Raw genomic sequence first — 14,159 nt, 5'->3', positions numbered from 1 at the left:
TTATATATATAGAGAGAGGAGATCTGGTGGTACAATGGTTTAAGCACTCAGCTGCTAACTAAACTGTCAGTGGTTAGAACTTACCAGTTGCTGTGTGGGAGAAAGATCAGTCCACTTCTGTAAAGATTACAGCCTTGGAAAAGCTGTGGAGCAGTTCTACTCTGCCCTATAGGGTTGCTGTAAATCAGAATCAACTCAATGGCCATGGGTTTGGGTTTGATTTGTTAATATATAAACACTGTTCTGGCCCCATTTCCATGGCAATGCCAGCAAGATGTACTAAAGAATATTTAGAAGTTCTTTCTTCTCTGGAACATTTTAGACCCCCTAGCCAAAAAGTTACCCCAATTTGCAAATTGTATATTAAATAAATTTCAATCAGTTTCTATTATTGGCTTATTATGATTTTGTTTTAATATTGTTAATTTCATGGCAAGGATTACCATGAATCCAATTCCCACCTGGAAGTGGATCCAGTCTTCACCTTGCCAGATCTCTCTCCTCTTCACCAGCTGCTCCAAGTAATACTTGCTCTCACCCCCAGCTACCTGGGGATCCATATGACTACGTGCTCTTCAGACAAGCTGGCCATTTCTCTCTCATCCCTGGCCATCTGGGGTCAAGTCAGCCAGCATTGGCCACAACAAGTTTGTAAATCCTCATGATTTTGTCCACCTCAGACCAGCCAACCCCTTCTCTGAACCTAGCAACCCCAAGCTAAGTCAGAACACACAAGTTAAAAGGACTCAGTCCTTCAGACTGTCATATAGGCAGACACCATGACCCGCTGGCTCTCGCTTCCCCCCCGTGGGTTTGTTTATTCACTGGAACAGTTCACAGAATTTATGGAGAGTATTTATAATTACAGTTACCCTTTTATTATAACCAAAAAAGATACAAATGAAGATACACATAGGGCATGATCCGGGAAAAGTTAGCTCATGAATCCTCTCACCAATTCAGGAAGCCCCCTAGCTTCCAAGTTCAAAGCCTCTTATTTGGCTTCACTGCATAGCCATGATTGAGACCTCACTGCATAACCACAATCAGTTGAATCATTGAATGTGCATGATTGAATTATGTCCCTCTCCCTTCTTGAAATTAGCTTACTGGATGAGGTCTGCCTAGTCCCTACGTATTTGCATACATTCTCAGGTGCTGTCCACAGGTTTTACATTGTAAAAATGGAGTGAGGGCGGTATCTGACCTCCCCTAACTTCACAAGCGGGAAGAAGAGTCAAGATCAACTGTCCAAGACTGATTCCTATGAGGCAGAGGTCAGATATGCCTTCTCTCTTCACCATTTTACCAACTTTACCATCTGACACCAACTGTCCCTTCCTGCTCTATTTCTCTGCTGGGTTCAATAATTCATTGCAATGGCCACACAGAATTCGCAGACCATACTTATGACTGTCAGGTTTATTAGGGAACTAAGAGGTTACAGTTCAGACTCAGGAGCAGTCATGGATATAACTCTTCCATCAGGGCAGCCTCTTCCCAGCCATGCTCACGGGGATGCCTCTTCCTGGTGCTAGACCTCTGCCCAAAGGCACTCAGCTTTCTTCCTCTGTGAGCTGGGAAGCCCACCATGCCAGCTCCTGCTGCCAGGTCTCTGCTGCTAGGTCTCTGTTGTCAGATCTCTCCTGCCACCACTTCTCACTGTCTTCATGGTTACAGCTTCCTCTCTTTCTTGGCCTCCTGTTTCCAGGAACTTCTCAGAGCAGGAATCCTGGGTCCAAAGGACAGCATCTCTGCTTTTGGCTCTTCTTCCTTGGTGGTGGTGGGAGTCTCTCTTTCCGGACTCTGGAGTGGCTCATTTCAATCCCAGAGGGATAACAAAACTGACTAATCCCTTTGGTGGGTTACAAATACCATATCTGCACCGTCCCACCCAATCCCTTTGGTGGGATTTACAAAATCATGGCTAGAAAGTCCACACGAAAGTAATCCATCACACCACATACATAAATAAAAGCACCTCAGTTGTTAGGAAATTCCAAGGATTATTTTTCAGGAGCTGAAGAGAAAGGCCATATCGAGCTCTTTCTATCACAGATAATTTTTGACTTGTAGATTTGCAAGGACACGTGATGCCATTTTATTTACTGAAATAGAGAATATTGGATGGAGTTCTATTTGGATATTTTTCACTTGGAGATGCCCATTAAACATTCAAGTGAAGTCACCAAGTAGTCAGCTGGCAGTAAGTCTAGAGTTCAGAAGCACTGAAAGTATAAATATGTAAATCTTCAGCTAACATAAAAAAAAAAAAATGCTAACATAGAGAAGTATAAATATGTAAACTCAATTCATTTCTCCTGTCACCATGGTGCAGAGAGTTCACATTGAGATGCATCATTTTCTCCAAATAAACAGCACTGATAAATAAATACAAAGATGTAAAACAACTAAACAAATGTTGATGGACCCTCAAGATAAACTTCTCTGCATTCCAGAAATGGAATAGAAACACACAGTTAGAGACTGCAGTGGAGTTCGTTGGTGTGGAAGGAGCTGAAGTGATGTACGTGCTAGACTAGACTTCCTAAAGCAAGAAATGAGTGAAGGGGAATAAAACTGGATCCAAAGAGACAGAGGGCCTGAGCCTGTGTTATCCATTGAAGCCAGGCTCACTGATAGTGAAAAGTGGCTGGGGGAAAAAAAATGGTGCCAAACTCCCTGAGGGTCAAGTGATGAGGGAGTTTACTGTTTTTCCTTGTTGAGGGAATAAGGGAATAAGTTTTTGAGCATGTCTGTATAATGAAGAAAATTATCTAAAAAGAGAACAGGGTATAAAAGAAAATGCATAACTGCAAATGTGAAGCCTTTGAGAGGGCAAGTGTGGAAGGTAGTCAGGTGTCAAGTGGAGGGATTGGATAGGAAAGGAACTACTTCTTCCTCTACAACAATAATTGTTCTTGTTGTTAGCTGTCCTTGAGTTGGCCCCTACCAAAAGACAGGTTAATTACAAACATCAGGTAAGTGTTATTCAGTATCTATAGGCTGGGACCCCAGTGATGAAGTCCATTCATTTGCCCAGACATATGGAGTATACATTCTAGCAGGAAAGAAAAATAATAAATAGGTATTTAAATACTATAAAATCATGCAGAGATGATTCCTATGGAGAGGCTAACGTTAAGGTCACCAGTGATACCTTCTCTCAGGGAGAAATAAAATAGTCTTGAATGACATCTTGCTAAGTGACTATAAGGTCATTGCAGTGGAGGAATACTCAACAATTAACCTAAATGTAGGCAGTTCAAATCCATCCAGCAGTGCCAGGAAAGAAAAGCCTGGCAATCTACTTCCGTAAAGATTACAAAAAACAAAAACCTATAGAGCACTTCTACTCTGTAACACATGGGGTAGCCATGAGTCAGAATTGACTCAGTGGCAATGCCTGATGGGAACAGAATACAATTGTCAGGTTTGAGGCAGACAAAAGAACTACGTGGCTGGAGCATAGTAACAATGAACAACCTGAAGAGGATGGAAAGGTAAAAAAAGGTGCGATGTTCTAGGGCCTCCTGGGGCTTGTCTAGGTGGAGCAATGAAAAGCCATGGAAGATTTTTCAGTATGACAGCGACATGATCAGTTTTCAGTATTTATTTCCAACAAATAGTGAGGGAGCAAATATTGCATGTTCTAATTCAAGATGTATTTTTTAACTAATTCTGATTACTTGTTGATGGGTGCATTTTAGAAGGGCAAGAATAGAAGCAGGCAGAGGAGTTCATTCACTCAGCAAATATTTATTGAGCAGCTTCAAGAAGCCAGGCCCTGTTCAAGACGTTGAAATTACAGCAGACATACCAACTAATATTCCAACATCTATTTCTTATCTTTTTTTTTTTTTAATTAATTTTTATTAAGCTTCAAGCGAACATTTACCATTCCAGTCAGTCTGTCACATGTAGGTTTACATACATCATACTCCTTTCTCCCATTTGCTCTCCCCCTATTGAGTCAGCCCTTTCAGTCTCTCATTTCGTGCCAATTTTGCCATTTCCCTCTCTCTCTATCCTCCCATCCCCTCTCCGGTCAAGAGTTGCCAACACACTCTCCAGTGTCCACATAATTTAATTGGCTCACTCTTCATCAGCATCTCTCTCCCCCCCGCTGACCAGTCCTTTTTATGCCTGATGAGTTGTCTTCGGGGATGGTTCCTGTACTGTGCCATCAGAAGTCCTGGGGAGCATTGTCTCTGGGATTCCTCTAGTCGCATTCATATCATTAGGTATGTTCTTTTTATGAGAATTTGGGGTCTGTATCCCATTGGCCTCCTGTTCCCTCAGGAGTTGTCTGTTGTGCTCCCTAGCAGGGCAGACATCGATTGTGGCCGGGCACCAACTAGTTCTTCTGGTCTCAGGATAATGTAGGTCTCTGGTTCATGTGGCCCTTTCTGTCTCTTGGGTTCTTAGTTGTCGTGTGGCCTTGGTGTTCTTCCTTTGCCTTTGCTCCAGGTGGGTTGAGACCAATTGATGTATCTTAGATGGCAGCATGTTGGCATTTAGGACCCCAGGCGCCACAATTCAAAGTGGGATGCAGAATGTTTTCATAATAGAATTATTTTGCCCATTGACTTAGAAGTCTCCTCAAACCATGTTCCCCAGACCCCAGCCCCTGCTCCGCTGACCTTTGAAGCTTTCATTTTATCCCGGAAACCTCTTTGCTTTTAGTCCAGTCCAATTAGGCTGACCTTCCTTGTATTGTGTGTTGTCTTTCCCTTCACCCAAAGCAGTTCTTATCTACTGATTGATCAATAAAAAACCCTCTCCCTCCCTCCCTCCCCCCTTTGTAACCACAAAAGTATATGTTCTCCGTTTTTTCTATTTCTCAAGATCTTACAATAGTGGTCTTATACAATATTTGTCCTTTTGCCTCTGACTCATTTCACTCAGCATAATGCCTTCCAGATTCCTCCATGTTATGAAATGTTTCAGAGATTTGTCACTGTTCTTTATCGATGCGTAGTATTCCATTGTGTGAATATACCACAATTTATTTACCCATTCATCCGTTGACGGACATCTTGGTTGCTTCCAGCTTTTTGCTATTGTAAACAGAGCTGCAATAAACATGGGTGTGCATAAGTCTGTTTGTGTGAAGGCTCTTGTATCTCTAGGGTATATTCCGAGGAGTGGGATTTCTGGGTTGTATGGTAGTTCTATTTCTAACTGTTTAAGATAACGCCAGATGGATTTCCAAAGTGGTTGTACCATTTTACAATCCCACCAGCAGTGTATGAGAGTTCCAATCTCTCCGCAGCCTCTCCAACATTTATTAGTTTGTGTTTTTGGTGTGAGATGAAATCTCATCGTAGTTTTAATTTGCATTTCTCTAATGGCTAATGATCGGGAGCATTTTCTCATGTGTCTGTTGGCTGCCTGAATATCTTCTTTAGTGAAATGTGTGTTCATATCCTTTGCCCATTTCTTGATTGGGTTGCTTGTCTTTTTGTGGTTGAGTTTTGACAGAATCATATAGATTTTAGAGATCAGGCGCTGGTCTGAGATGCCATAGTTGAATATTTTTTCCCCAGTCTGTAGGTGGTCTTTTTACTCGTTTGGTGAAGTCTTTAGATGAGCATAGGTGTTTGATTTTTAGGAGCTCCCAGTTATCTGGTTTCTCTTCATCATTTTTGGTAATGTTTTGTATTCTGTTTATGCCCTGTATTAGGGCTCCTAGGGTTGATCCTATTTTTTCTTCCATGATCTTTATCGTTTTAGTCTTTATGTTTAGGTCTTTGATCCACTTGGAGTTAGTTTTTGTGCATGGTGTGAGGTATGGGTCCTGTTTCATTCTTTTGCAAATGGATATCCAGTTATGCCAGCACCATTTGTTAAAAAGACTATCATTTCCCCAATTGACTGACACTGGTCCTTTGTCAAATATCAGCTGCTCATACGAGGATGGATTTATATCTGGGTTCTCAATTCTGTTCCATTGGTCTATGTGCCTGTTGTTGTACCAGTACCAGGCTGTTTTGACTACTGTGGCTGTATAATAGGTTCTGAAATCAGGTAGAGTGAGGCCTCCCACTTTCTTCTTCTTTTTCAGTAATGCTTTGCTTATCCGGGGGTTCTTTCCCTTCCATATGAAATTAGTGATTTGTTTCTCTATCCCCTTAAAATATGACATTGGTATTTGGATTGGAAGTGCGTTATATGTATAAATGGCTTTTGGTAGAATAGACATTTTTACTATGTTAAGTCTTCCTATCCATGAGCAGGGTATGTTCTTCCACTTAAGTATGTCCTTTTGAATTTCTTGTAGTAGAGCTTTGTAGTTTTCTTTGTATAGGTCTTTTACATCCTTCGTAAGATTTATTCCTAAGTATTTTATCTTCTTGGGGGCTACTGTGAATGGTATTGATTTGGTTATTTTCTCTTCGCTGTTCTTTTTGTTGATGTAGAGGAATCCAAGTGATTTTTGTATGTTTATATTATAACCTGAGACTCTTCCAAATTCTTCTATTAGTTTCAGTAGTTTTCTGGAGGATTCCTTAGGGTTTTCCATGTATACGATCATGTCATCTGCAAATGGTGATAGCTTTACTTCCTCCTTGCCAATCTGGATACCCTTTATTTCTTTGTCTAGCCTAATTGCCCTGGCTAGGACTTCAAGTACGATGTTGAATAAGAGCGGTGATAAAGGGCATCCTTGTCTGGTTCCCGTTCTCAGGAGAAATGCTTTCAGGTTCTCTCCACTTAGAGTGATATTGGCTGTTGGCTTTGCATAGATGCCCTTTATTATGTTGAGGAATTTTCCTTCAATTCCTATTTTGGTAAGAGTTTTTATCATAAATGGGTGTTGAACTTTGTCAAATGCCTTTTCTGCATCTATTGATAAGATCATGTGGTTTTTATCTTTTGTTTTATTTATGTGATGGATTACATTAATGGTTTTTCAGATATTAAACCAGCCCTGCATACCTGGTATAAATCCCACTTGATCAGGGTGAATTATTTTTTTGATATGTTGATGAATTCTATTGGCTAGAATTTTGTTGAGGATTTTTGCATCTATGTTCATGAGGGATATAGGTCTAAAATTTTCTTTTTTTGTAATGTCTTTACCTGGTTTTGGTATCAGGGAGATGGTAGCTTCATAGAATGAGTTGGGTAGTATTCCGTCATTTTCTATGCTTTGAAATACCTTCAGTAGTAGTGGTGTTAAGTCTTCTCTGAAGGTTTGGTAGAACTCTGCAGTGAAGCCGTCTGGGCCAGGACTTTTTTTTGTTGGAAGTTTTTTGATTACCGTTTCAATCTCTTTTTTTGTTATGGGTCTATTTAGTTGTTCTACTTCTGAATGTGTTAGTTTAGGTAGGCAGTGTTTTTCTAAGAATTTATGCATTTCTTCTAGGTTTTCAAATTTGTTAGAGTACAATTTTACGTAGTAATCTGAAATGATTCTTTTAATTTCATTTGGCTCTGTTGTGATGTGGTCCTTCTCGCTTCTTATTCGGGTTATTTGTTTCCTTTCCTGTATTTCTTTAGTCAGTCTAGCCAATGGTTTATCAATTTTGTTAATTTTTTCAAGGAACCAGCTTTTGGCTTTGTTAATTCTTTCAATTGTTTTTCTGTTCTCTAATTCATTTAGTTCAGCTCTAATTATTATTATTTGTTTTCTTCTGGTGCCTGATGGGTTCTTTTGTTGCTCACTTTCTATTTGTTCAAGTTCTCGGGACAGTTCTCTGATTTTGTCTCTTTCTTCTTTTTGTATGTGTGCATTTATTGATATAAATTGGCCTCTGAGCACTGCTTTTGCTGTGTCCCAGAGGTTTTGATAGGAAGTATTTTCATTCTCGTTGCTTTCTAAGAATTTCCTTATTCCCTCCTTGATGTCTTCTATAACCCAGTCTTTTTTCAGGAGGATATTGTTCAGTTTCCAAGTATTTGATTTCCTTTTCCTAGTTTTTCTGTTATTGATTTCTAGCTTCATTGCCTTGTGGTCTGAGAAGATGCTTTGTAATATTTCAATGTTTTGGATTCTACCAAGATTTGTTTTGTGACCTAATATGTGGTCTATTCTAGAGAATGTTCCATGTACACTAGGAAAAAAAGTATACTTTGCTACATTTGGGTGGAGAGTTCTGTATAAGTCAATGAGGTCAAGTTGGTTGATTGTTGTAAGTAGGTCTTCCGTGTCTCTATTGAGCTTCTTACTGGATGTCCTGTCCTTCTCCGAAAGTGGTGTGTTGAAGTCCCCTACTATAAATGTGGAGGTGTCTATCTCGCTTTTCAATTCTGTTAAAATTTGATTTATGTATCTTGCAGTCCTGTCATTGGGTGCATAAATATTTAATGTGGTTATATCTTCCTGATCAATTGTCCCTTTTATCATTATATAGTGTCCTTCTTTATCGTTTGTGGTGGATTTAAGTCTAAAGTCTATTTTGTCAGAAATTAATATTGCTACTCCTCTTCTTTTTTGCTTATTATTTGCTTGATATATCTTTTTCCATCCTTTGAGTTTTAGTTTGTTTGTGTCTCTAAGTCTAAGGTGTGTCTCTTGTAGGCAGCATATAGATGGATCGTGTTTCTTTATCCAGTCCGTGACTCTCTGTCTCTTTATTGGTGCATTTAGTCCATTTACATTCAGCGTAATTATAGATAAATAAGTTTTTAGTGCTGTCATTTTGATGCCTTTTCATGTGTGTTGTTGGCCTTTTCATTTTTCCACATACTTTTTTGTGCTGAGACGTTTTTCTTAGTAGATTGTGAGATCCTCATTTTCATAATGTTTAACTTTATGTTTATTGAGTCGTTACGTTTTTCTTGAGTTATGGAATCGATATTCCTTTTTGTGGTTACCTTATTATTTACCCCTATTTTTCTAAGTGAAAACCTAGCTTGTATCGTTCTATATCGCCTTGTATCACTCTCCATCTGGCAGTTCAATGTCTCCTGTATTTAGTCCCTCTTTTTGATTATTGTGATCGTTTATCTATTGATTTCCATGATTTCCGATTATGTGTATTATTTTGTTTATTTATTTATTTTTAGAATTAATCTTAATTTGTTTGTTTTTGTGCTTTCCCTATTTGAGTTGCGTTGATATCAGGACGTTCTGTTTTGTGACCTTGTATTGTGCTGGTACCTGATATTATTGGTCATCAGGCCAAACAATCTCCTTTAGCATTTCTTGCAGTCTTGGTTTAGTTTTTGCAAATTCTCTAAACTTGTGTTTATCTGTAAATATCTTAATTTCGCCTTCATATTTCAGAGACAGTTTTGCTGGATATATGATCCTTGGTTGGCAGTTTTTCTCCTTCAGTGCTCTGTATACGTTGTCCCATTCCCTTCTTGCTTGCATGGTTTCTGCTGAGTAGTCTGAACTTATTCTTATTGATTCTCCCTTGAAGGAAACCTTTTTTTTCTCCCTGGCTGCTTTTAAAATTTTCTGTTTGTCTTTGGTTTTGGCAAGTTTGATGATAATATGTCTTGGTGTTTTTCTTTTTGGATCAATCTTAAATGGGGTTCGATGAGCATCTTGGATAGATATCCTTTCGTCTTTCATGATATCAGGAAGTTTTGTGTCAGGAGTTCTTCAACTATTTTCTCTGTGTTTTCTGTCCCCCCTCCCTGTTCTGGGACTCCAATCACTCGCAAGTTATCCTTCTTGATAGAGTCCCACATAATTCTTAGGGTTTCTTCATTTTTTTTAATTCTTTTATCTGATTTTTTTTCAGATGTTGGTGTTAATTCCCTGGTCCTCCAGATGTCCTCCAGATGTCCCAGTCTGCATTCTAATTGCTCAAGTCTGCTCCTCTGACTTCCTATTGCGTTGTCTAAATCTGTAATTTTATTATTAATCTTTTGGATTTCTACATGCTGTCTCTCTATGAATTCTTGCAACTTATTAATTTTTCCACTATGTTCTTGGATAATCTTTTTGAGTTCTTCAACTCTTTTATCAGTGTGTTCCTTGGCTTTTTCTGCAGTTTGCCTAATTTTGTTTCTGATGTCTTGAAGCATTCTGTAAATTAGTTTTTTATATTCTATATCTGATAATTCCAGGATTGTATCTTCATTTGGGAAAGATTTTGATTCTTTTGTTTGGGGGGTTGGAGAAGCTGTCATGGTCTGCTTCTTTATGTGGTTTGATATGGACTGCTGTCTCCCAGCCGTCACTGGGAAACTAGATTTTCCATGTAATCAGCTAAAAAAAAATGCAGTGAGATCCCTATCAGAATTCTCCTTCTGGCTCAGGGTATTCGGATGTTAATGGAGCCGCCTGGGGAGGGTGGGGGAGGGATCAGAGAGCTAGGCGTGTAGCACCACAGAATATAGAGCTGATCCCCGCGTTCACGCTCCGCCCCCATTGGCCAGAATCCCGGCAGGACGGCTCCCCGGCTGGGATGCTACTCTCCCCGCTCCAAGATCAGTCACTTCCTCCCGGGGATTTCTCCCTCTGGTGCCCCGCACCGCTCACGCGAATTGGGTGGGCGTGGCCCTCACGAACAGCTGGGCCCGCCCCCGGGGTCTATTCAGGGGAATGCGCTTACACCCTGCCCGCTCTCTCCAAGATCCCAGCAGGACGGCTCCCCGGCTGGGACGCTGCTCTCCCCACTCCAAGACCAGTCACTTCCTCCTGGGGGTTCTCCCTCCGGTGCGCCGCACCCCTCGGGCGAACTGGGTGGACGTGGCCCTCACGAACGTCTGGGTGCCCCCCCGGGGTCGCTTTAGGGAAATATAGGTGATTCCCACTCTCGCGCCTCTCCCGCCTCCCGCCAAACTCCCGGCGGGACATCTCCCCAGCTGGGACGCTGCTATCCCCGCTCCAAGATCAGTCATTGCTTCCTGGGTGTTTCTCCCACCGGCTGTGCCACTAGGCTGCCCGCGCCAACAAGCTAGACTTCCTCCCGGGATGGGTTCGGGGGGGTAGGGCTGGGCCCCTTGTCTGTGCCGTCTGCCCTCCTGGGCTCTGCCCCAGCCCAGGCTCCGAAGGTCACTTGCCTGGTACACTAACTCTTAGTTCTGAAAACGATCGCTGTCTGCCCGTATTTGTTCGTTCTCCGTCTCTAAGTCTGTGTTTGTTGTTCAGAGTTCGTAGATTGTTATATATGTGATCGATTCACTTGTTTTTCCGAGTCTTTGTTGCAAGAGGTATCCGCGGTAGCGTCCACCTAGTCTGCCATCTTGGCCCCACCTCCCTCCTATTTCCTATCTTTATTGATTTATTTTTTTATCCCCAAACTAAAAACTATAAGATGTGTGGGTAAGAATTCATTTCAAACTGCAGACAAAAGCACCTATTATGTGCAAAATTGACTGGCAGATGTAGAGGGCAAAAAGTTCCAAGCACAGTGATTCCAAAACCCAGATAAGAATACTTGATGCTTATTTTTGGTTTTGCCTTGTTCTTGTTATTTGTACATATGCATACAGTATTTGGATAATTATGTATACTAATATGTTCCAGTGCGTTGTCATAGATTCTCTAACAAAGCCCATGATGCACTATTTCTTGACCTTTCTTCCCCAGCCGCCCATTCACCTTCCTTTTCTCATCAATCCACTTTTCTTAGTACAGCCCTTGGTGAATTTTTAACACCACTCTCCCTAAAGGTTGTTTCACCCTTATCCACCCACTCTTTTGAAAGTATCTATAAGGTCCTTGGAAACCCTGGTGGTGTAGTGGTTAAGAGCTATGGCTGCTAACCAAAAGGTCAGCAGTTCAAATTCATCTGGTGGTCCGTGGAAACCCTATGGGGCAGTTCTACTCTGCCCCATAGTTGAATTTCGACTCCATGGCAACGGGTTTTTTTTTTTTTAATAGGGTTGCCATGACTCATATAGTGGTGTGGATGACTCATAATCAACTGGGTGGCAATGGGTATGAACAGTAGCGGGGGCTATGACATCTGTCTCAGGATTTCTGAATCATTTGGACTCTTCTTGAGAAGGAAATGTTTCTCAAAATATAAATCACAATAAAGTTACTATTTAATTTAAATCCATTTATCTACTAATTTTAAGGCAAAAAATAAAACTTGGATTCCTAAACTTAGCCCCACACTTAAATCTCATTTATGCAATTCTAAATAGTCTTTTCTGTACGCATTATGCAGTTTTTCTTGAGAAGGATTCTCTTCATGGAATCTCTTACTAAGAGTGAGCTTTCCTGATCTTGGACTTCTAGGTCTGCAGAGTTGTTATGGACACCACAGACTTTAAGAAAGTGTTCCTCTTCTGTCAGCATCTAGCTTTAACCTAAGAATTGTATGCATTGCCTGTAGACCTTTCTCAAATTTTAAGAGACGTCAACAGGGGATGGAGGAAAGAGAAGGCAAAAGGTGGCATATTAAATTAAAATAGATAGGGATGGTTTTTCAGATAGATTTGAAAATATGAACTTTTTTTTTTTTTAGATAAAATTTCTTTTAGAAGTCACTTTCCTGGTAATAATACCTATTTCTTTAGTTTCCTTCTCTCATCACACAACCAGCATTAATCTCCAAAACATCAAAACCCACTTAGAAATAACCAGGATTTTTCTAGGTTATTTGCTCATATGTTGTATTTATCATCTATATTCTTTCTTAAACCTATAACTCTTTAAGTGAATAAGTCCATGTTATAAGACAGAGAAAACAGTGCTTGTGCTCTTAATCAGATAGAAGTTACTACAACCACTTTCTAAGGATATATTGAAGAATTATTGATGAATATGAAATCTACTCTTCCATAATTAATATCAGTCTACTTTAAAATATTAATGCAATGGACCTAGGTTTGAGAGTCATAAACGAATGAGTTGTTCCTTTAAAAAAGAAAGTCACTGGTACTTTTGAATTAGAATATTTCTCAAATGGACTCTAGTGACCTTAAGTGCTCACTGAAAAATATGAGCAATTTAATCATTTGTAAGAGAAAGTCCATTACAGTGCCAGGAGAGAAGCCACAAAGAACTTTATGTGAGGATAATGCATGCCTTAAATTGAACATGAACATCCTGAAAATAAGTATAGTCAATGGAGCGATTATGTAATGTTCTCAGTTGGAATGATAATCAGGTCTCCATTTACATTCTCTAACAGCTAGCATAAAATATACACAGTATTTACCAGTGACCTTAATTGGTCCCAAGATGCCTCTTGGTAGCCTACCTCCATTTGGATAACATCCTTCTAAATAGATAGCTTCCTTAGTTTGCTGTAACAGTATTATTTAATATGTGTATAAATAGAAGAAACCATACACTGAAATTGTATAGTATAATTAAAAAAAAAAAAAGCACAGTACTGAATCATGTTATTCCTCTAAAGAACTGTAATGATGCTAAGATAAGTTCATATCAGCTTTTCAGGTATCTTATGTACTTGGAAACCCTGGTGGTGTAGTGGTTAAGTGTTACAGCTGCTAACCAAAAGTTCGGCAGTTCAAATCTGCCAGGCGCTCCTTGGGAACTCTGTGGGACAGTTCTACTCCGTCCTATAGGGTCACTATAAGTAGTAATCAACTCGAGGACAGTGGGTTTGGATGCACTTTTACAAAACAACATAAACTTAGTATTGTATATTGTAAATAATTTGAATTATATCCATGGAAACCCTGGTGACACAGTGGTTAAGAACTATATCAGAATTGACTTGATAAGTTAAGTGCTACAGCTGCTAATCCAAAGGTCGGCAGTTTGAATCCACCAGGCGTTCCTTGGAAACTCTATGGGGCACTCCTACTCTGTCCTATAGGTTCCCTATGAGTCAAAACCAACTCTGTGACAACATTTTTTATTTTTTAATACACATACACAGAGAGAAAATTTATAGAAATTAATGATAGTTTATGTAAAATTTAGAAGCTGGTGTTTCTAGAAATGGCTTTTTCATTCAAATGGCAGATCTAAGTTTCTTCTTGATTTGTCTGATTAAATACAAAAACAATAAAACACTAACCTATCTAAATTCTTGTAATAATTTTCAAAGTGTTTCCAAGAAATAAACAAAATCAACGTTAGAGCAGTTTTCCTCCAGCAGTATTTAAACAAAAAGTGATCAACAAATAGTGTTGACATTGCTTAATCAAGAATGTAAATAGATCCTCCTCAGCTGAGATCTCAGCTGTGGTCAGCAGTTTTATTTCTTATCCCCAATTTACTCTTGATAACAAAAACCAGTCCTCTGAATCAGAGATTAAGAACTTTC

The sequence above is a fragment of the Loxodonta africana genome, chromosome 20 (assembly GCF_030014295.1).
Source record: "Loxodonta africana isolate mLoxAfr1 chromosome 20, mLoxAfr1.hap2, whole genome shotgun sequence".
Taxonomy (NCBI): domain Eukaryota; kingdom Metazoa; phylum Chordata; class Mammalia; order Proboscidea; family Elephantidae; genus Loxodonta; species Loxodonta africana.
Note: the sequence above shows the minus strand (reverse complement) of the source record.